This window comes from Corvus hawaiiensis, chromosome 14 (assembly GCF_020740725.1).
Source record: "Corvus hawaiiensis isolate bCorHaw1 chromosome 14, bCorHaw1.pri.cur, whole genome shotgun sequence".
NCBI lineage: Eukaryota > Metazoa > Chordata > Aves > Passeriformes > Corvidae > Corvus > Corvus hawaiiensis.
In genome coordinates this window covers 18,648,661-18,669,836 of record NC_063226.1, presented here as the reverse complement: position 1 = coordinate 18,669,836, position 21,176 = coordinate 18,648,661, and the positions used below count along the sequence as shown (strand labels likewise).

At 43.8% G+C, this 21,176-nt stretch overlaps 1 protein-coding gene across 3 annotated transcripts in view; it reads left to right on the top strand.

Moving 5' to 3' along the window:
- HTR2C (5-hydroxytryptamine receptor 2C) overlaps positions 1-21,176 on the top strand; it is a 267,610-nt gene that overhangs the window by 47,016 nt on the left and 199,418 nt on the right. The window contains exon 1 of one of the 3 annotated variants that reach the window (XM_048318522.1): positions 4,416-5,260. The exons of 1 other annotated variant lie outside the window; for it this stretch is intronic. The gene's annotated coding sequence lies outside the window, so the exon portion shown is untranslated. Of the gene's footprint in view, positions 1-4,415; positions 5,261-21,176 lie in introns of those variants that run through there. One more of the 3 variants, XM_048318516.1, reaches the window with a different exon arrangement.

Here is a 21,176-nt window from a genome sequence, read left to right as displayed (position 1 = left end):
ATTTTATAATTTCAGAGAAATCAAGGCTGACTTCACAAAAGTAGTTCAAGTAGGAAGCCTTGATAAAGGTGAAACCAGCTAGCTTGTAAAAGGCCGCAGGGGGGACTTTATAATCCCCAGGCTGTCCAAACATGCTCTTTTGACTCTTTGCCAACACATTCATTGAATTCTGCAAACCTTGCTCACAGTGCAAATACTTCCATTTTTAAATCCCAGATACAAGGAGGGCTGTGGGATTCTAATGGCTAAATACAATAGAGTATTTTCAAGCACAACATAAATACTGATTTCAAACAAAACCAAACCTCGCAAAAAACCACAATACAATGCTGATATCTTGAAGATTCATAGTCAGTAATATCTGCCTCTAAATAGGCCAAGTCAAAAGAGTGGGTTTTTGTCTTGCAGATAGGGTGTTTGAAAGGGCATTTATGCCTCTGATGTCCGTAGCTTTTCCCTGCATCTCCTTAGGTAAACACTGCAGACTGGTTCTACGATGTTTCCCAGTGAGGTGCTGCAGTGTGGCTTCCTTGGATGCTAATGGTTTTTTTGAACTTCTGAAGTTTTTCCAATATAAATAAACCTCAGGACTGACAGCTCACCAGGTTAATGTGTGTGTGAGTGTTCAAAACTGTAAATGCTTTAGTTGCTCCTTTTGTTAAATTTGCTGGGAGGTAGTTTCTGAGCAAGCTGCATATTAAAGCTCGGTGCTGTTGCTTCCCAAACTCCATGCTCAGGTATTTGCTATTGCACCTCTCTTCTGGCTGGAACCCCTTCACTATCAACCCAGTGGTTCTGAATGCAGGCATCCCTGGGGTTATGGTAAGCACACAGTAGCTGGTTATTGGTAGGGGCTGATAAGAAAAACTGGAGTGATTAGTGATGCAAAATGTTGGGAGCTGCTCTGGTGGGTAGCCAGGAGAACAAGTTCAGGGAATGCTGGCATGGAAGGTTTGGCATATCCCAGAGACTCTGTAATTTATTTGTAGCCAAGAGCTTGTAGGGAGTACAGAATTGGGCATTACTCTTTACAGATTTTGGGTGTGTGTGTGAAATGTTCTTCTAAGAGAAGCTCTCACCATCTGCCAAATTTTTTTTCTTGGTCAAAATTTTCAGTTCATGGTCTGTAGAGGAGCTGTTCACTGGGCTGAGTACGGCTCTTACTGCATGCATCAAAAGTGGATGCAAGGCTCAGGAGGGACAATCTCCCTACCTGTTGCTTACCCAGGGTGTCCTGGCTTCTTCCAGTGCTGCTCTTGCCATCGTTATCTGCAGGAGTTCAGGTTCTTGCCTGTGCCATGTATGAGTTGCCCAATGCAGTTGCTTCAGTGCATGAAGTGCACAAGTAAAACTCCAGGCACCCCCATCACTCTCCAGACGGCTGAAATGATCGTGCTGACTTTGCTTTTCACACTGTACAGAAGCCCTTTCCTCCCACTTGTAAGGATTTTCTTATGTGTGACCTGAAGGGTGCACTGACAATAGATGTACGAATGGTTTACTTGATGTATGAATTGTTTACTTACCTGTGACAAACGAATGGTGATTTTTGCAACTTGGTAACAGCAGAGGACAAACCATTTCTTGGAAGATAGATTAGTCTTCATGCACTATATGAGTATAGTAGAAGAATAATTATAAAGAGAAGTTAGATGTTGAATTTCAGGAGTAGAGCATGGGAATTTTGTAACATGAAGAAGGTTGAGGTCAGTATTCCAGGATTTCTGAGCAGAGAGAGCCACAATATTTACAGGACCCATGTAAGTGGGTACAGCTTCATCATGCCAGGCCTCCATCTCTCTTGTTCCTGCTTGGTTTTATTGTTTTTTTCCAAAGTAGCCATTTAAAATAGTGCTGTTATTTTTATAAATCCCAGTAGGGTCAGCATGCTGGATGCTCTTGAATGTGCCTGCTGTCTGTTGGGTAGTTGCTTGTTTTGTGTGCATAGACACATCCACCACCTGAGAGCTCTGAGTTTCAAGAGGTTTTAGTGTTGTTATTCGTCAGGTATCACATAGCAATACACTTGAAAATATGTTTCTGAAAGTTGGGAATAATTATGGTCAGGTTTCTGACTTCCAAGGTTCTTTTTCTTTCTTTTTTATTTTTTTTTAACCCCCATTGTAATGGTGGCTGTGTTTCTTACAGTTTACATTTATTTATTATGGATTTAAAGCCTTTGATAAAGGTTGTTTTGCAGTGCTTTTCTTTTTGTGAAGGCCTGTGTTATCTAATTAGAATACATATATTTGGTGGAATATGCAGGTTAGTAGAACTGTGATGTGAATTTTGGGTCTTGCAGTTGCTTGCAGACATCTTTAATGATTCAGCTTTCTGTAGTATGACACTTCAAAATATGATGGCTTCCTTACGCTCAAATATTTTTTAGAATGAAGTCTCATATTACACTAAATCAAAAAAAAAATCTACCCTTGCAAACGTGCATAATTTTTAGTGACAGATCTGGTATCTGACTGAAAGAGATGACCCTGCTGACCTGAGTTTCTCACTCCAAAACACTCTGTTGTACATGATGGAATAACTCAAATAAGCCTTTGATCTTATGCATTTAATAAGCAGTCATTTCCCCTGAATTTAGAGTTGGTTGGTCCATCAGGTCTTGCAGTTTAAAAAAGTAATAGTGCCTGTACATAGAATATTTCTACTGAGTGAGTTGCAGAGGATTGCCTTTTTTCAGGATAGATGCTTGTAGTGATGTGCTGGTAGTCACTGTGCTGTGTTTGCATACTAATCAATGAGCTCAGGAAGCATTGAACTTGAGAAATCCTCAGCTATCTTCTGTAGAACAAATTTGATCTTTGATACTCCGGAAAAACTTCAGGAGTATAAAGCCTTAAGTGTCTCTGCCTAGCATTTTGATTACTACTTATGCTTGTTTTGTAGGTCTGGTGTTAAAAAGGCTTTCTTTAAGATGTGCAGTGCTTAATAAAGACCATTTTGAGCTAATTCACCCTGGTATTTTTTGCACGAAGCTGCATGGCCCGGAAGCAGTGAAACATGCATTGCGCTCGTTTCGTGAGGTGATCGTGTTTTAATGGCCCCTCTGTACCAGCACTACAGGGAAAGCAGGTGTTTGTCTTGCTGTGGTGCATGCTTGCCTCAGTGGTAACTCTGCTGGTTTTGTGTTAATGGTATACAGTCTGTACCTTCCCTTTCAGACTATTTTTCAGGAAAGCCTGAAGTTACAGGATGCTTAACTTACTTTTCACCGTAGTAATTTGTTTTGGCATTGTATGCTCAGGCTAAAATATCCACACTACTAATAGCTTGCCTCGCAGTGATGGGGGTAGGTATTGATCAGGTTAATTTTGGTGTCTCCATGGCCTTGGAGAATCAAAGGTGCTAACGGGTTGCTGTGTGACGCAAAGTGGCTTAACAAGGTTCAGGGCTTCACACCGTTGGGTCCTGCTCAGAAAAGCATGTTATCTATGGCAACAACTGCTACTGAGAAAAAAGTGAAGATTTATAATGGTGTAAATCACCTGTTTTGCTGACTTCTGAGGTTCAGATGCCAGCTGTTAGGGGGGCAAGGGAGGGAAAACCTTGATGTGGGCTGGACTTACGGGCACTGTTATTGTTGTATCTGTGCTGTGTCATGATGAAGGACAAACCAGAGTATCCCAAGGCACTCAGAAGAGGATATGAGGAGAATCAAAGAGAGAACATGTGGCATTGAGCTGGTGCACAGCCTGCTGGCCCAAGCCCTGGGGCAGGAGGGAGGTGGCTATTGCACCAGAAGCTACAGCCAGTCTAAGACCTGCTGGACTCATCACAGCTTTAGCACGTGTGGCATATTGGATTTCAGTGCCTCAGCTTGTGGCTGTGCACGAGGGATATCCTTGCTGTGTAACACCAAGGTGCAAAACTGCACCTGCTGCTGCTGTGGTCCTGGCCAGTATCTCCAGCAGGAACAGTGCCACTAATCTGACTCTCCTGCCAAGACCAGGAGAGGGGCACCATGCTCCTAGGCTATACCAAGCCCTCCTTGCCTGCTGGAGACAATGGCTGGTACCACGTGGGATTGAGTGGGGCAGTGGCCAGTCTGACCCGTGTGTGGTTGGGATGCTGGTGGAGGTGCCACTGACAGGGGCTAGCACTTGGGCTGGGTGACAGGGGCTTGGTTTGGCTCCCTGGACAGTGGTGAAGGTGTGTCAGGCCTCACTCCCAGCCCCTGATGTAGGGACTCCTGCTAGCTGCCCCTTCAATTCTTGACTCCTGGGGTGCTCTCCTTCCCCACACCCAGACAGGGCTCCTGCCTGGGCTTCTCGGCTGCCTGCAGATGGGTGAGACGCTGGGTCTGAAGCTGTGGGCGTTCGCATTCTCAACAGGCACATGTGAGCAATGTGCCTTTAAGACTAGCAGGAGAGCAATAGTATCTCCCTCCCTCCTGTTAATTGTAGCATGTTTTCAGCCATGCTTTCCAGTCACATTCGCAGGCTGTGAGAGGGAGCAGTGCTGACGCTAGCCAGCCGAGTGCCACGCGGACGCTCCGTGCCTGCCCGCCGAGTGGGTGCCTGCAGGTGATGGGGCAGCGCCTGCGACCGCAGAGCTCTGTGCCAGGAGCAGGAGCCCTGCAGGCCTGAGTTTGGGTGACACTGCTGGGCTTGCCACATCACTTGTGCTCCTCTCGTGTCCCTCACCTCCTCGCCTGCCCGGCCGTGGCCTCCAGCTGCAGGGTCAGACCTCTGGCCACCCTCCCATGTGAGCTACGAGCGGTGCTTTGCTGGAGCCTGGGGATCTGCAGTGGGTGATGCAGTGGGAACCGTGTGGTGCCTGGCTGGGGATGCTGTGGGCTGCTGTGGGAATGCCTGGCTCCCTGAGCACAAAGTGACTGCAACTAACACGAGGTTGGGACTACTTCTCGGAAGATGCCCTGCGAGTCTCCGGTCATTCCTCTCCGGCCTCACCGCAGAATATTTGGAGTTGCTAGCTTTCTTCTGCCGAGGGGGGAAAAAGGCAGAGGCCTCCAGAGGGTTAAGAGCATCTGCTTTTACGCCAAGTGTTTGAGCAGGAAATAATCTGCAGAGATACATGTGCAGCAATTCAACTGCTGCTGCTCTCTCAGGCTGCCGCTGCTGCAGTTCGGTGTGTGAGAGGAGCCGCGCTGCTCACAGAAGATGCTCTCCTGGCGTGTCCGAAGCTCCAGGCATGGCAGCAGAGCCCCGGCTGTCTGAGCTGGGGTAAACGTCTCCATCCAAGAGGAATTATGTTGACTTGCTGGCTCTGTCGGCTCACAGAGGTAGGTGCTGCTGCCTGTGCAATATGCCATGATCTTTGCCGGGGGGATACAGTCCTCTCCTCAGTCTGGGCTATAAAATTTTTTTTAATTTTCCATGGGAACAGGGCTTAATTTGCAGTCTGTAACGCCAGACAGAAAATATGTGTGTGATTTCTGTGTGTGCAGCAGGGAGGAGAGGGCAAAGGATACCTGAGTGATACCTTTTCTGATTGGCAATAAAGTTGTTGCACTTAATTGAAACAAACTACCCTCTGTCTCAGTGAAATGCACCTGGGAGCTTTTACTTCTTCCTGCTGTATGACCTTTCAATGAGGTTGGCCGCAGTATGCTGGGTTATGCTTCGGTTCAGAAACTGGGACACACTGCACTCTACAGGTCCCTTCATTCTGCTCCTGTGGATGTGGGGAGGACAGGGGGCACCCACACAGACAGGGAAAATGCTGCTGACAGGGAGCTGGTATGCTTTTGAGGAGTGAAATTGCACTAAGAGGAAGAAAAAGGGTGCTCTTCCCTAAGGAAGAAGGAATGTTGAGGTCCTTAAGGGTTGATCTTGGTGTTCGTAAGTAGAGAAGGAAATCTGTTTTAGGAGCAGTCTGTGTATGAGTCTGGGGTTCACGTTTTGCTTTCACAGCTCCGTGGAGAGGAGTTTTGTTCAACTCTAACTACTTTACCACCCAGAATCTTTGCTTGAGGATTTTTTGCACCAATACCTGGGAGAAAAAAAATGTGTCAGTGCCATCAAATTTACTTAGGCTTGTTTAAAAAGTCACCTTCTTGAGAAATCCCTAACAAAATCAGCAGCAGCTAATACTGTTACCTTCTCACCATCAGGGCATGCTTTTTTGGTTTGTCTTGAGACCTCCAGTGGGAGCTTTATTCTGTAAAGATTAATCTGAAGGGAAAGTTTCCAGTTTCCCTGGAAAAGCAGAGTGTTGGTCATTGGACACCTATTTGATTTTGTTGGCCTGGTTGACCCACATCTGTAGGTTTGCCTGTTGGCTGCTGAGCGCAGACCCTGCCAAGGAAACCTGGTTGTGCACAACAGGAAGGTGCTGCCTGGATCACTCACCTGCATCACATGGAGAGTGGTTCGTGTTTGTTTCTGGCATTGCAGAGCTATTGAGACAGCACAGCCAACAGTGCCATTGCTGTGTAACAGTTTCAGAAGTGTTTCTGTGGCATCCTGACAGAACAAATGTGTCATTCATAACTGCATCCTTCAAGAAAAAGAGCAGCACTGTCATCTGCGCTGTAAATCTCTTTAGTCACTTTCGTTTTCTTTGCTCAGGTAGCAACACCTTCTTAATTGGAACGTGTTGCTACCTGAGCATTTTTGTCAGAGCATTTGTAATTGCCTCCTAAGGTTCCCCAGGGCTGTTGTGCTATGTTTGACTCAGCATTGACATCTCTCATAGGGAAATCTGGAGTAGAATCCACCCCCACCCTTTTTTTTTTTTCCCTGTAATTTAGGCCCAAATGCAGGCAAGAACATGTTTCCTTTTTTGCAAGAACAGAACTCTTGTCCATCCTGCTCTGGGATCCTGTAGAGAAGACCTCTTCTGCTGTGCAAGACCTCTGTGTTGGAGGTGGAGAAGCAGAAGTGGGTCTGGTGGGTTTGTTGTTGTGTATGAATCAAGAAGCCACAATCCCTGCTAGGGATGGAGGCTGTGATGACACCTGGGAAGTATCTACTCCTCTCTGTCCTGAGAAAGAGGATCCCTTCTTACCCACATACTAGATCCCCAGTGCTCCATAGCAACAGGTATTTCTCCTACAAAGAAGAGAAAAATCTCCTGGCTTCACTTGGAGTGGTGAAAACACAAATGTAGGAACATTCAGTGGAGTCTCACCAGTGTAGAATTGGTGTAAGGTCATCTGAATGACTTCTTTCTAGAACAGCACTTATAGAAGGTGGTGAGCATTAAGTAGCACCATTGCCTGTGCAGGAAGCACTAGAAAAGAATATATATTAGTCATCCCATTTACTGCTGTTTGCACACAGACAGAATGGTGATTTGAACTGGCTGAATCAGAGCAAAATGGTTCTCAAACATGATTTCTAAATTCAGAATTAGTTTGGGCGCTTGCTGGCCAGCAACTATTTTGGTCATCTTTGTGCCTCTATTCTAGCAAGTGTCTTTTTCAAAAGGTACTTTTACAAAAAACAGCAAAAAAAGTTAGGGTGTATTTCCAGGTGATGTGTTTTGAAGAAGTGGATGGGAATATGTTCCTTACAGCCCTACTTGTATCCGCTCAGGAAATCAAACACGTACACTTGAACGACTGATTATTTCTGAGCAGCCTTTCTGGTCAGCAATGAAGTTCTGCTTTAAACTCTAACTATGTGGAAGTTGAGAGCTATTTGTTAGAGGTAATTTTTAAAGTTGTAATCAATAAAATGGGGAGTGGCCAGCACTTTGTGTCACACACACTGTACTGATCACCTTCCTCTACCTGGCAGTCACATTCTGCCCACCCTGGAGTGTGAGGACAGGGACTTCCTGCTGTGCCCCCTGGCAACAAGGGGCTAAACTTGATGTTCTTATGGGCCCAGTGGTGACCTGGAAGCAGAGATGCTGAGACCTCTGCAGGTCTGCCCTTTTGGAGACAATGGCTGGCCTTATCCATTAGGTCCTCTGCCTGCTGAGCCATGCTGGAATAGGGCCAGTCATATGCTGCTTGTCAGTGACAGGTGGTGTAGGAGATGGGTAACAGGGCAAAGAAATAGCTCTTTGCTAGGGGGTGATTCCCCTGGTTTCTCTAAGGATTTAAACAAAAGCCTGTCTTTAGGTGCCTGCACTCTTTCAGCAACCATCGCATTTTTACGGTTTGTATGCTGCTTGTAAACCAGCTACAGGTGACTAAAGCCTGTGGTCCAGAAACTGTTGAGTTGGAGATAAAACTGTTCCTTTCTGATAGTGCCTGGAGTGTCTTTAAGAGACTGTGCTACTGCATTTGGAATCTATCTGGCTTTGTACCACTTATAAAATGCATTCACGGTAGGTGGTGGCATCAGTCTCCTCTTAGTGAATGCAGATATTTATATTATGCAAAAGGTTTTCTCACTTTGCTGCATTCAGATGATGACTGGAGATATCATTCTTGTTAGATAAAAAAACTGGGTCTGACTTTAGAGGTGAATTCAAAGAGCAATTTCTATTTAATATATATAGCAACAAATAGGAACAAAGCTGCTTAAAGTGTGCTTTAATGATGAATCATTATATTGCTCTCACCAGTCTGAAAGGCAATAAAAGTAAAAATGGAGTGCTAGGATTTAGCTGCTTAGAAAATGTACAGAAAGGGACCTGTATTGTTGAGAGGGCTTTACACCACATCAAAGAAATGTTTTGAGGTGCAAAATTATTAAGCAACTTCCCACCCCAAAGATGAGGCAGTTGCTCTCTACTGTTTAGTGTTCCAGAAGGTCCTTTTCTTTGGTTGTTAGTCACTTTCAATAATTTACTATTTGTTTTTTTTAAACCCTGACCGATTTCCCCCATCTCTGGATCAGGACAGATGCTGTCATAATGCTTCTTTGATACCATAATTTTTATTACCAATCCTAATTAAATGCTGTAACTTCTGAAAATCAGATTAATTTGAACCATCAGCCCAGTGTAAATGCTGCTATCATCAGAGATCATAAAATGTTCAAGGCACCATAATTCTACTACATAGCTGCAGTGGCAAGTGTCCAAGGATCTGGCTACCTTTTTTCAGCTGACATGGACTGAAATGTGTGCGCTTCTGAGCAGTGCAGCATGAATAGAAATTATATGTTCCTCAGCTGTTGAATTGCACATTCTAGCCATAAGTCAACAAACATTAGAGAAATGACATCACCCCCCCTTCACTATAATACTCCTTCCACGATATAAATATTGTATGAATTCTGTGGTTTCTGCATAATCGATAAAGGGGAAAGTAGAGGTGGGAGGTTGTTGTACAGCAAAGGTGCAGTTTATTGGTGAGCCAGGATGTGATACGGGTTAGCCCCTCTGCCAGCCAAGATTTTCCCATCCTTGGGCCATGGTCCATGAATTCAAGTTGCACAGTAACTACTTCAGCTTATTTGCTCTGCAGCTAGGACACACACTGATCATCACTTTGGTCTTCTGGACAGCAGGACATGTTCTGGTAACTTGGTTCCTTTATAACCAATTTCTGTATTTTGGATTTTTTTTCCCCTTCATAGATACTAGGTAACAAGTAATACATTTTGATTCCAACTCAAGCAGTGGTAAAATTGGTCTCCCTGCTCTGTCCCAGCTTTATTTCTTAGGTGTGACAGCATGGAAGATCTCACTGGTCATTACAGATATAATTACCTGGCACTGACAGACAGAAGGGCATTAATCTGATGGTGCAAGGATTTATGTTGGAGCTTCATGTTTAGATTTTCTTCGCAGCAGAGAAAAAAGCAGTCGGAGGGAACCATTACCCTTGTACAGCAAGATGAGATGAATTGCAGGCTGGAAATGCCCACTCCTCTCCAATCCCATGGGTGGAGCCTGCGTGACTGGTCCGGGGCTGGGTGTGGGGGTGGCAGCAGCAGTGGATGAGATGAACCTCACCCCGCAACAGCAGCTGGGCTCAGTCCACATTCAGCAAACCACCAGCGCCACCTGGGATGCTCCAGGCTCCTTTGAAGAGTTCGCTGGAGGATCTGACCCTGCAGATTTAACTCTGCCTTGCTGACTTGAGTCATTTTTGTCAGTCCATGTGATGGAGTGGGACTGTGAAGCGTGTGCTGCTGTTTGCTCCTGAGCATCCCAAGAGCAGATGCCAGTATGTTTCTGCTCACTGGGACCCGATATTGCTACTTGATTCTATAAACCCTCTCTTTGATTGGCACTGCAAGTTGTGCTTGCCCCCCTCCTATTAAATAGCAGTTATATCTGCCAGACTGGTACGTTCCAGGCTTTATGGTGAAAGCAAAGTGGGAAAATCTGTGTCACTGTAGAGACTGGTGTGGAGAATACGTGTTTGTGTCAGTGGGTGTTGTGGATCTTCTGCTTCTGCCCACTTCTCAGCACCTTGATTGTATGCAGGCAATTACTGCTGCAGAGAGAAGACCAGCAGAGTGAGATTTGTCCCATAAAGAATTTTATATTTGAGATTTACCCAACAGGCTGGTTTCAGCCAAAATGTGGATTTTTGAGTGTGTTTTCATTCCAGGAATTGCAGCATTTGACCACAATTTTTCTTTTTCAGCATATGTGACATTCAGGATGCTCTGGGCAGATATGTATGATTTTAGAACAGCTATTGCTTGCAAAGGAAACAAAAAATAAAATGCAGAAGCATATTAATTATCCCCACTTTAATATATACAGTGGTTTGCACACAGTTATTGTGGACACTGTTATGTGGAAGACTGTAATGTTAACATTTCTACTGGGGGCTACTGTAGGTCTACCGAAACTCTTACAGTTATGGATTAAATTTAATACACACTGCCTTTGAAGAAGCCTGTATTTTTATATTTTATGGTACCCAGTGCTATGTGCTTGGCTTACAACAATAAAATAGCTGAATGCTGGAATAAATGTACCAAATGGCTCTCTTGTCTCGATAACGTACCTGCTTTTGAATGTTAATCATCACATTCTCTATTTTCTACAACTATGTGCAAATACCAAACCTCATGTAAGCAAGTAAGTCTGAGCACTGTAGTGCGACTATGGCAAATATTCTCTAGCAGTCCTCAGTTCTGTAATGCATACATGATCCTTGGGATCATCCTGATGACACAGGCTGCAGAAAATTTCACCCAGAAACTTCTCCTTGCCTTTCAGAGGAATATTCAGGCTTATTTAAAGAGTGCAGATAACTGGAGCTCAAAGGTGTCCTCAGGGTAGTTGTTTTGATGAGTAATTATTTCTAGTGATTTATAAAATAATAAATCCAATCTGTTTATTTTCTTGTTCCATAAGTTGAATCATCTTCATCCTTTGTCTGCTTAATTAAAGAGCCTGCTGGTAATGCAAATCATTTCCCACGATGTGGACAAATCATTATTCAGCCTTCTTTTTGCTGGAGAGATCATATAATTTAAACCCTTTCCACACAATCTGTTTTCAGGCAGTTAAATTCTATGCATTTCTCTGTGTTTTTCAGCATCTTTTTGAGCTGTGGACATTAGAGGTGGCTGCTCTGGGACGGCAGAATGCCAGATTTTAATAATATTCTCACTAGCACCTTACATAGAAACAACATCACCTTTCTAACCTTGCTTCTCTTCAAACATCTAAATGTGTCATTAGATCCTGTAGCTCCACAATGGCCCTGGGACTTTGTGTTCCATTTATCTGCCCTGACTCCAAAATATATTTTTAATTCTCCAACTTTCAACATAACTGTTCCCCCTTTTGTAACTGGAGTAGATCCTTCCCCACTGAATTCTTTGACCCTAGAGAAGTAGACTTATGCTTTTATCTGTTGCAGTGTCTGATCTCTGATAGGGCTGGACATATGGAGAAGACTGAGTTGTTTGATTGTGCTTGTCTAGGTTTGGCAATATTTATCACTTAAGCCAGTTCTGAGTTGCATTGGGCTGTGAAAGTTGTCTCTGCAGGCCCAGTTAAAAGCACTTTCATTCACTGATGGTTCCTCATTAAAATTACATCTTGTCAATTATCAATGATTTTTAAAGTGTGCCGTAGTAATTTCAGGTAATGATATTCTTACAGTCAGTGTGTGGTGTGTCACTGAGCTGTTTGCAAAAAACAAGTTTGCAGTGCTGGCACAGCTGCTCTTCCCCCCCTTTATTAAGTAGATTAAAACATTTCAGGTTTATTCAAAAGGCTGATTGAGGTTCCCATCACGTGCAGGAGGCCCCGCAGTCACAGTGATTTCTGTTCCTTTCAGGTTCAGCTTCCTGGTGGCCACTGGGTGATGTTTTCCAGGAGAGTCTGAACAGGTTTCTGTTGCTGTTGAGGAATTCATAAAATCCATGACAAAGCAAATACAAAATTGGTTTTTGAGCGCTCTTGTTTTGCCATACTTTTTGTTGGTTCTGGGGTTTCTGCTGGTTTTTAATTTAAGTACTTTTTTCTTTATTCATTAGGAGTTCAGTCCTCTAGCAATTGCTTTGTGATGCTGCTTTGGGTCTCATGTCCAGGTGGCCACTTACAATTGCAGGACTAATATTTGTGGCCCCCCAAAAATGCTCCTGTCCAGGTCTTTGCCTCGTCTGTGTCTTTTCCTTAGCTTGATCATCTTTTTCCATTGTTCTGCCCTTGAGGTACTTCCCTTCTAGCAGGAATATGGAGTAAAATCTTTCCTCTTCCAACCACTGGGGTGTTGTTTTGTATTTCTTATCCCCTCAGTGCTCACCCTGGCATTTATTATTTATTTAGCACCCCTTGACCTCATCTCTGAGACTCTATGATTCCACCTTGATTACTTCTTCCTCTCTCTTTTTGCCACCTTCATTTTTTTACAGTTTTTTCTTGAACAGTCCATTTGTTTCCTTGACACTAACAATTACTGACAGCCTGGTATGCTGTCTCCAACAGTGGCAAATAGCAGATGCTTAGAGAATAATGTAAAAAGCAGGGTGAGAATATAATAATCCTAATATATCCTGGCAGCAGTGATCAACGTCACGTCTGCCTGACTGTTGTGAATGTGTTTCAGCACAGCCCAGTGGGGACTATGCCTAACACTATGCGGGTGAGGAAAGGATAATTTTACAAGATGGCAAATTTTCTTGTGTAACTGCCTCTTTCCAGAAGTGCTGGCCTTTTCTTGTGCCACTGCTTTGCTTAGCTTATCACAAACAGCCACATACTTGTTTCTGAGCCAGTCCTGAGGTTTATTCGCAGGACTCCTCGTACCTGATCAAGTAGGAGCTTGTGTTCTCTCCCTTTGGTCTCCTTGACATGGTTGCAATGTGGCAAGATGAAGGCAGAAGTCCTTGTATTTGGTTATGAGCCTTTATATGATTGTGCTTCTTGACAGATTCCTCTGGTGTTCAAGTTCTGACTAGTTGCAATGCAATCTGATAAGTGTCATGCTGAAAATCTGTGAAAATCATGGCCACATAGGCAAGGAAGGGACCCAAAGCAGTAGGAGAAGTTATGTGGAGGGTTTGGGGGGGCTGTTCTCTCTGCATCTTCATGGTTGCTTTGGGGTTCATTCTTTCTTTACAGATTATTTGTTTTCTCCAGCATTCCTTCAAATCTGAAACAAGGCCTGAACAGTGTGAAGCAGGTAGAAAGATGTATTTCTATTTTTTCAATGTTAGGTTTGAAGTTGCATTTAAAAATACCTCTGTTAGTATGAAGAATATACTACCCAGGGCACTGAGCAGCTGAATGAGTGATGTTGCAAGTGTTAGACTTTTAGCTCCTAGTCCTTCAGCTGAAGCTTCCTCTGCTACCACCACTGCTCCAGTATCCAACACAATAGTTTGATTTATCCTCACCTGATGGTCAGCTTGACTGACAGAATTATTTTCAGAGTTGTAGTTTCTTCACATGATATATTTTCTTTTGTGGTTATTACTTTGTACGCTACCCACAAAATTTTTGGAGGAGTCCTTGGAACTTCTCTAGGACAATATATAAAGGGCCAGTGGGAAGACAGGAGCATTTTATTGGCATGACTGGTCATCAGCAGCCAGCTCTTTGCTGTTTGACCTCACCAGTAAGGATAAGGGTTCTTCTGTTCACAGAGGTGAGTCCGTACGTCCCTACAGCTTGAACTGCTCCAGTGCATGCCATGTGATTGTTGAATAAGACTGGGCATGATTCTTCCTGTCTATTTTTTCCCCTCTCCTTCCAGAAGCAGAGTGCCTCTGGTGAGCTGTGCCAAGTGATGCCTGCAGTGGCTGTAGAAGATGTTCAGAACAGGGTGAGGCACACAATGTGCCTTTCCCAGACAGAGGTTTCCAACTTTGTGCAAAGTTGTGCGTGCCAGAGCTCAGGAGAGTGCACATACGCAAATTATCTTGTTAGAAATTCAGGGCAGAAAGGCACATCGCTCCTTTGCTGCCACAGGGAACTGTATCTAGAGATTCAAGGTGGAAATATGCCTCCTGATACATGTTTTAGTTCTGTATAAATCATCTGTAAGTATAGCTCACTCTATTCATTTAGCTGGTGACAGTGTTATTTAGGGGTGATACGAAGCAGTCACAAAGTAATAAGGACTGCCTGAGAAGAAAATATGTGCTGAAGCTCTTAGGTGTAATGCTAATTTAAATAAAAGATGGGCTCTATTGGGGCTGAAGAATATTTCTCCTAGAAATCTTAATAATATTTAAGCCATGGATGCTTAAAAGTTGGTTTTCTTCAAAATGAAGATGCCATGATTACTTAGGAATGTTTAGGCTCCTTTTTAGGTTGAGTTGATTCATTCTGTTCTTAAAAGAGTGTTTTATTGGTGTCTTAGCAGTAGGGACACCTGTGCTCATCTAATGTATGCAAATGCATCCAGCAGCCTATACCCCTAACCACGATGGAAAGCACGGAGAAGGACTGCTCATCATGCTGCCAAGTCAGACCATGCTTCAAGTTAGGCTGATGAGCAAGGGCATGTTAAGCAGGTATTACTTTAATGATTGTTTATGCAGATACGGTGCACAGAAAAAGAATGTGTCTCTTTGTAAAAGCTGAACAAAAAGAAATGTTGCAAAAAGAAATCTCAAAATTTTACATTAAGCCAAATTATAAATATGCTAAAGGTAATAGCCATTCTACCTGGGAGGTGTTTTTTGCCTCCACTCTTTATTTCTCTGAAAGTTATTCATTGTGTGGACATTATGCTGTAAAATCCTTTACTGAAGTGATAACCTTGTGCTACTTGCAAACAAAATTTGGTTAAATTGGAGTTATTGCTGCTATCTTGCAGTGCAGATTCTTTCTAGCTGTGGTGTAAAAATGAGAACAAACAAGTCTTACTATCTCTAAGTATTAATTTATAAATATTAAAAGATAGGTGTGCATTTTTTAATGTTAGATGACTGGAATTTGGGTTGGAACATTGTTATGAAAAGAGGTTTTTATGCTGACTGTTGAGGAACACATCTGGAGCAGGAAGCTCCCCGTGCAGCTGCAGTGAGAGCTGCAGGTTGTGCCCTGGGTGGGGGAAATGGCTGGAGCCCCCGGCAAGGGGCTGGGAAGCAGCACTGACCCTTCATCTGACAAAGGACACTGGGGGATGGCCAGGCACCCTGAGACTCTGCAGGAGCTGGTGAACAGCAGCAAGACCCCAGACTCAGTGTCACCTTGGAATGGGTGCACAGACTGTGAGGGCATAAAAGCTTGGGGTCCCACCCTGGAGGCACCAGCTCCAGCAGTTACGATGTCCTGCCCCATGATTAAATGATTTAAAAGAACCAGGTGCCTGGGACTCTCTTATGGGACACCTGGGGTCAAGCCAGTGAGGGAAACCTGTCTGTGTGAGTGTGGGGTGTGCAGTGGGTCACTGGAGCTGCCACTGCAAAGGGGCTTTGGTTCCAGCAGTGACAGTCCGGGGTGGTGTGAGTGTGACCCCAGGAGTGGCATCTGAATGGTCAGACAGGCCCTGACTTCATCAGGCCATGGGAGTGCTTGATGAAGTCCTCTTCTCAGCCTGAGGATCAGTATTGTTTTTCCAGAGTGAGATGAAATTCTTCAGTCTGTGGTGAGCCCTGAAAGTAATAGATGCTATTAACAGGAGATTTAAACTTTGTCCCTGTCCTCTGCTGGCTGCAGATTTTATGATAGTTCTCTTTTTATTTCTCCCATTTGTGTTGTATGGTTTGTGTTGCTTTAGTCTGTCAAAGTAGGCTGGAGAAACTTGGACTTCCAACTAATTTTCTGAAGAGCTGCAATGGATAAGGTATGGCTTCCCTTGGCTCTTTCATCTGTGGCAGGGCAAATACTATGTCTGCCTGCTGCACTTCAGCGAAATCTCCTGTGGGTTGGGAAACAGAAGGTGTGAATACTGTGTTAATGACGCTAATTTGGGAGAAGAGATACCCAGGAGGGCGTGTTGTCTCCCTCCTGCTGAAGCACTGTGTACTTACAGGGGTCTCTTTTGTTGTGGTTTGGGCTGCCTGGGCTCACGTGGTTCCTTTTCTATCTGTCCTCACAGCTCAGAAAACATGGTTTTAAAGGTCACAGGTTTTTCTAAATATTTATCTTAGTAGGAATATATGACTTACAGTGATTGTTTTATTGTCCTGCCATGTAAACTCTTCAGTAAATGCATATGAACAGAACCACAGAATCATTTAGGTTAGAAAAGACCTCCAAGATCATCAAGTCCAATCTTTGACTGATCACCACCTAGTCAACTAGACCATGGAACTAAGTGCCAAGTCCAGAGTCCAGTCATTTCTTGAACACCTTCAGGGGTGGTGACTCCATCACCTCCCTGGGCAGCCCCTTCCAACAACCCCTTCCATGGAGAAATTCTTCCTGATGTCCAACCTGAACCTCCCCTGACACAGCTTAGGCCATTTCCTCTTGTCCTGTTGCTGGGAGAAGAGGCTGGCCCTCACCTGGCTGCAACTTTCAGGGAGTGATAGAGAGTGAGAAGGTCACCCTGAGTCTGCTTTTGTCCAGGCCAACTCCTCCTCCCTCAGCTGCTCCCCATCAGACTTGTGCTCCAGACTCTTCCCCAGCTCCATTCCCTTCTCTGGACACTCTCCAGCCCCTCAATGTCTGTCTTGTCATGAGGGGCCCTGAGCTGGACACAGGATTTGAGGAGTGGCCTCACCAGTGCCCAGTCAGGGGGACGGTCACTGTCCTGGTGCTGCTGGTATGGCTGGGACAGGCCAGGTGCCACTGGCCCCTTGCCCACCTTGACCAGCACCCCCAGGGCCTTTCCCACCGGACACTTTCCAGCCCCTCTGCCCCAGCCTGGAGCTGCAGGGGGTTGTTGTGACCCAGGGGCAGGACTCGGCACTTGGCCTGGTTGACCCTCGTACAACTGGCCTCAGCCCATGGACCCAGCCTGTCCAGATCCCTCTGCAGAGCCTTCCTGCTGTCCAGCAGATCAACACCCCCACCCAAACTGGTGTCATTTGCACGCTGACTGAGGGTGCCCTCGATCCCCTTGTTCAGATCATCAATGAAGTTGGCCCCAATGCTGAGCCCTGGGGAACCCCACTAGTGACTGGCTGCCAGCTGAATGATGGCATGTGTGCAGCAGGGTGAGAAGCAATTTTGCTCTTGTCCCAGGCAATGAAAAGGTGCCTGGGCACAGATAAGCAGACTGAGGGTTTTGGATTTATTTTGGAACCAAGTATTTTTAAACCTATCCAAACTTAAAGGTGGTGTTTCCACAGTGGACTGCTTTACATTGCCACTCTTCCTGAGGGTACAAAAAAATTTAACTCCCTGGGTTTTATTAAATTTCCAAATACAAGTCTCTAGAGGTATTTTCACTTTTTTAAAAAAATCACTATTTTTACAAAATATTAGGAAAGTTCATACTTCACTGATGAATGCAAAGTTCAGCATTGACATCTAACTTGTGTAGTAGCTTGCTGAGCAGTGTAAAATGACTGCATTAATCTCACAGGGTGTTTATTGTTTCCACACTACTGACATTTTGTACAGAAAAAGAAAGACCTGTGTCTGGCGCTATTCAGCCAAACTCATTATTCTGGTGGCAGGTCTTGGGGATTCTTTGTATTTCCTTCAGGTCTGCTGCCTGTTGGATGGCACGTGGGCACATGCTTCAATTAATGAACTTTCCTGACCAGTAAAACCAGTGAGGTTCCATCACAGGTGTCCCTTGGCTGTAGCATTGGCACATGTAAAATGGCATGATGGAAAATGGAGCTGGTATCTCTGCCTGTTTCATGTTTCTGGATTTCGCTTTCCTGAGCTCCCCCTGACAGGGATGAAGGTAGAAGAAATGACATCACCTGCCTGTAAGACAAACAAATACTTACATTTTTGTGGAATGCTTTCCAATGGATCTCTTATTAAGACTTTACAAGCTTGGCTAGTCATGCAGCTTTAATGCTCTGTTTGTCATCTGACTATTAGCTGTGGTTGAAGGAAGAACTAGCTCCAGACTCTAAATGAAAGACTCTCAGTATATCTGCCATAAACAAGCAAAGAAAATCCCCAATCTCTTCTTAGTCTCTAAGTAGTGTTGCTCTACAGCTGCATCAATGTTTTCTTGTATATTCTATGTCCTGGGCTATTCCAGAAGATAATTTTGATCAGGAAATGACTACCAGCCACATCACTGCCCCAAGCAATGATGAATTCACAACCTTTATAGAGTTTGCAGGTGATTTTGCCATGTCGTCTGACATTGATGCAGAAGACTGCATCTCCCAGAGATGAGGAAAAAGCTCACTGGAAACACTTTGTGAATAATAATTATAGAGCTACGTTCACCTCTGATTTCTTCTTTGAGATTTCTGAGAGAAAAGTGGATACTGAGATAGAATTTTCTCTTTTGCTCTGTGTTGCCCAGGGATTTCTTTTTGCTTCTGGCTGATTGAGGAAAAATGAGAAAATGCTGAAATTGACCACTAGACTTCCTAATAGTATGAAAAGCATCCTCAGGGGCTTGAATGCATGTCATAATGGCAGTAGTTTCTTTGATGATGGGTAGCTAACAGGTCAAGCCTGAAAATCTTTATATAATTTTCTAAGATACTTCAGTTTTGTCAGGATGACAGATTTTTGATTGGAGACGAAATATAAGAAATGAGGGGTTTATTTTGTAAGGATGATAGGAACAGGTAGCTTTTTGTACAATAGACCCTGTTATCCTTTTCTTGTTTTGCACAAATGTGGATGCTGACTCTAGAAAAGATGAAGATCCAAGGACGAAATATTGCCTGGAGCAGTCGATGCCATCTTTTATAATAGCTATTGCTGTACTGCTATATAAAAATCCATTGCAATGGCAGTGTTGGGACACATGTAATTCTGGAAATACATTCGGTCTTCTACAGCAAAATTACCTGTTTGTTAACAATTCCTTCACTATCAGGAAAGCTTTTGAGAGTACTCTGTGTTTACAGACTCAGTAATCTCTTTTCTGGAGTTTGGGGCAGTAGAGTTCTGCTCATGGTAGAGTTCTGCATAGGCAAAGGGTTGACTTTTGGGGTGATATGGTTCATTTCTGTGCAATCTCTGAGGCTTGACAGAATATAACAACTCTGGATTAAACATTTTCTCAAGTTAGTGACTTTTATGTGGATGGTGATTGCAAGCAAACAGGGAAGGATATTAAAATGAGAAGTTTTATGAGGATACTGCAAATAAAAACTACATAATATTTACATAGCAGCTACATTAAATGCCTCTGAATATCATGTAACAACATCTCTCCAAATACCAATCACTGTTTCACTGTAACTGCAGTGGTTGAGGTGGACTGTGAGTCTCAAACTGCTGGAAGGTTCCTTAAATCAAGACACTGGGTCTTTCAGAATAAATATTTTACTGCTCAGAATTACACTGAGTAATTATTAACAGCACTGAATGAATGTGTGAAATCCTAGAAGCTGTGTGCAGTATCTTACCCAGAAAGGTCCCTGGTAGCTGTAAGAACTGTGCTGGCAATCAGCAAGGGGTTACATCCTCAGGAGCTACAGTCTCATACACATTATGTGAAGAGGAGGACGGAAAGAGAGGTGCTGACCCTCAGTGCAGGAACTTCTCAAGCTTGCAGCTGAATATCTGCCAGAACTGAATGGAGAAAAATCCCTTTTGTCTCAAATTTACTGAGAATGTCCCTCAAAACATCTTTAGCCCTCACTGCCCTCCATTCAAAATAAAGATGATAACTTTGTTTTCTGTCTTCTCATTGCACTCAGTGAAACACACAAATGCTGCCAGAATGCAAGAGGGTATCATGTTCTGAATGTGCAGCAGTGGTTTTTTTTTCTGAGAGGGTCTATTTTATGATTTAATTACTGCATGACCAAGGTTTGTTTGAAGCATAAGAAGGCAATTTAATTGGATTTTCTATTTTATGGGCAGAATCTAAAGAATTACTAGAAGACGTTTCTCATAATGTTTACAACTCTCCTTCTATAACACATATTTACATGCATTTCATGGCTGACACAGATGTATGTAGAGAAATAGTACATATTTATAGACTAAGCCTATAGTTTAAGTCAAATAAGCAGGCCTTGCCTTTAGTAGAATATTCTCCTGCATAAGAACTCTGATTTTAAATAGTGTGGATAATGGTGTCTTTGCTATCCGAGGAGTGTATGGTTATGACTCATGGTGTCATAAATACTACGGCTATTACAGTGAGCATCCAAGTGAAATTACACAAAATTATAGATTTGCCAGGGTTCTTTTCTCTAACGGCCAAACTTCAAAATAGAAAGCTTTATTATTCATTTTGATGCGTCTGAACTACTGAGTGTTCTTGCTGGCCCACTAGACAGTTTAATAGGGCTCCTGAACACCATCAATAATTCATGCATCTCTTAAACAGGGATGTGGTACTTGTTGTTCAACTATAATCTGAGTGTATTAAATTGTGAGCTGCTATGGGATGGTCAGGGACATGCTCAGAGCTGGGCCTAGACCTTATAGATGTGCAAGGTTCTTGGATTTGAAAACCCTGGGTGTGGTGCTCCCAAACAGGGAGTTCTCCTCCTTGCCCTCCCCACAACTGTTGCTTTTCCTGAAAGGGAGACAACTGTTAGGCAAGGATGTAGTGAACGCCCTTCAGTGTGATTTGGGTAATGTAAATAGTGTAAATTCTCCCCACCATATGACTCTCAGTGCTGGCTGGCCCAAAGATGGGGAAACTGGTGGTCCAGGTGGAAGGGTGTGGAGGAAGCCTAGGCTGGGGTGCATGAGGGTTCAGATAGCATCAGCAAAAGTGAAAGTGACTGTTGAACTGGAAGGGACTGTTCCAGTTCAAGACAGAACTGAAAATCCAGTGATGATTGTAGGATGTGTTAACTGATATTTATGAA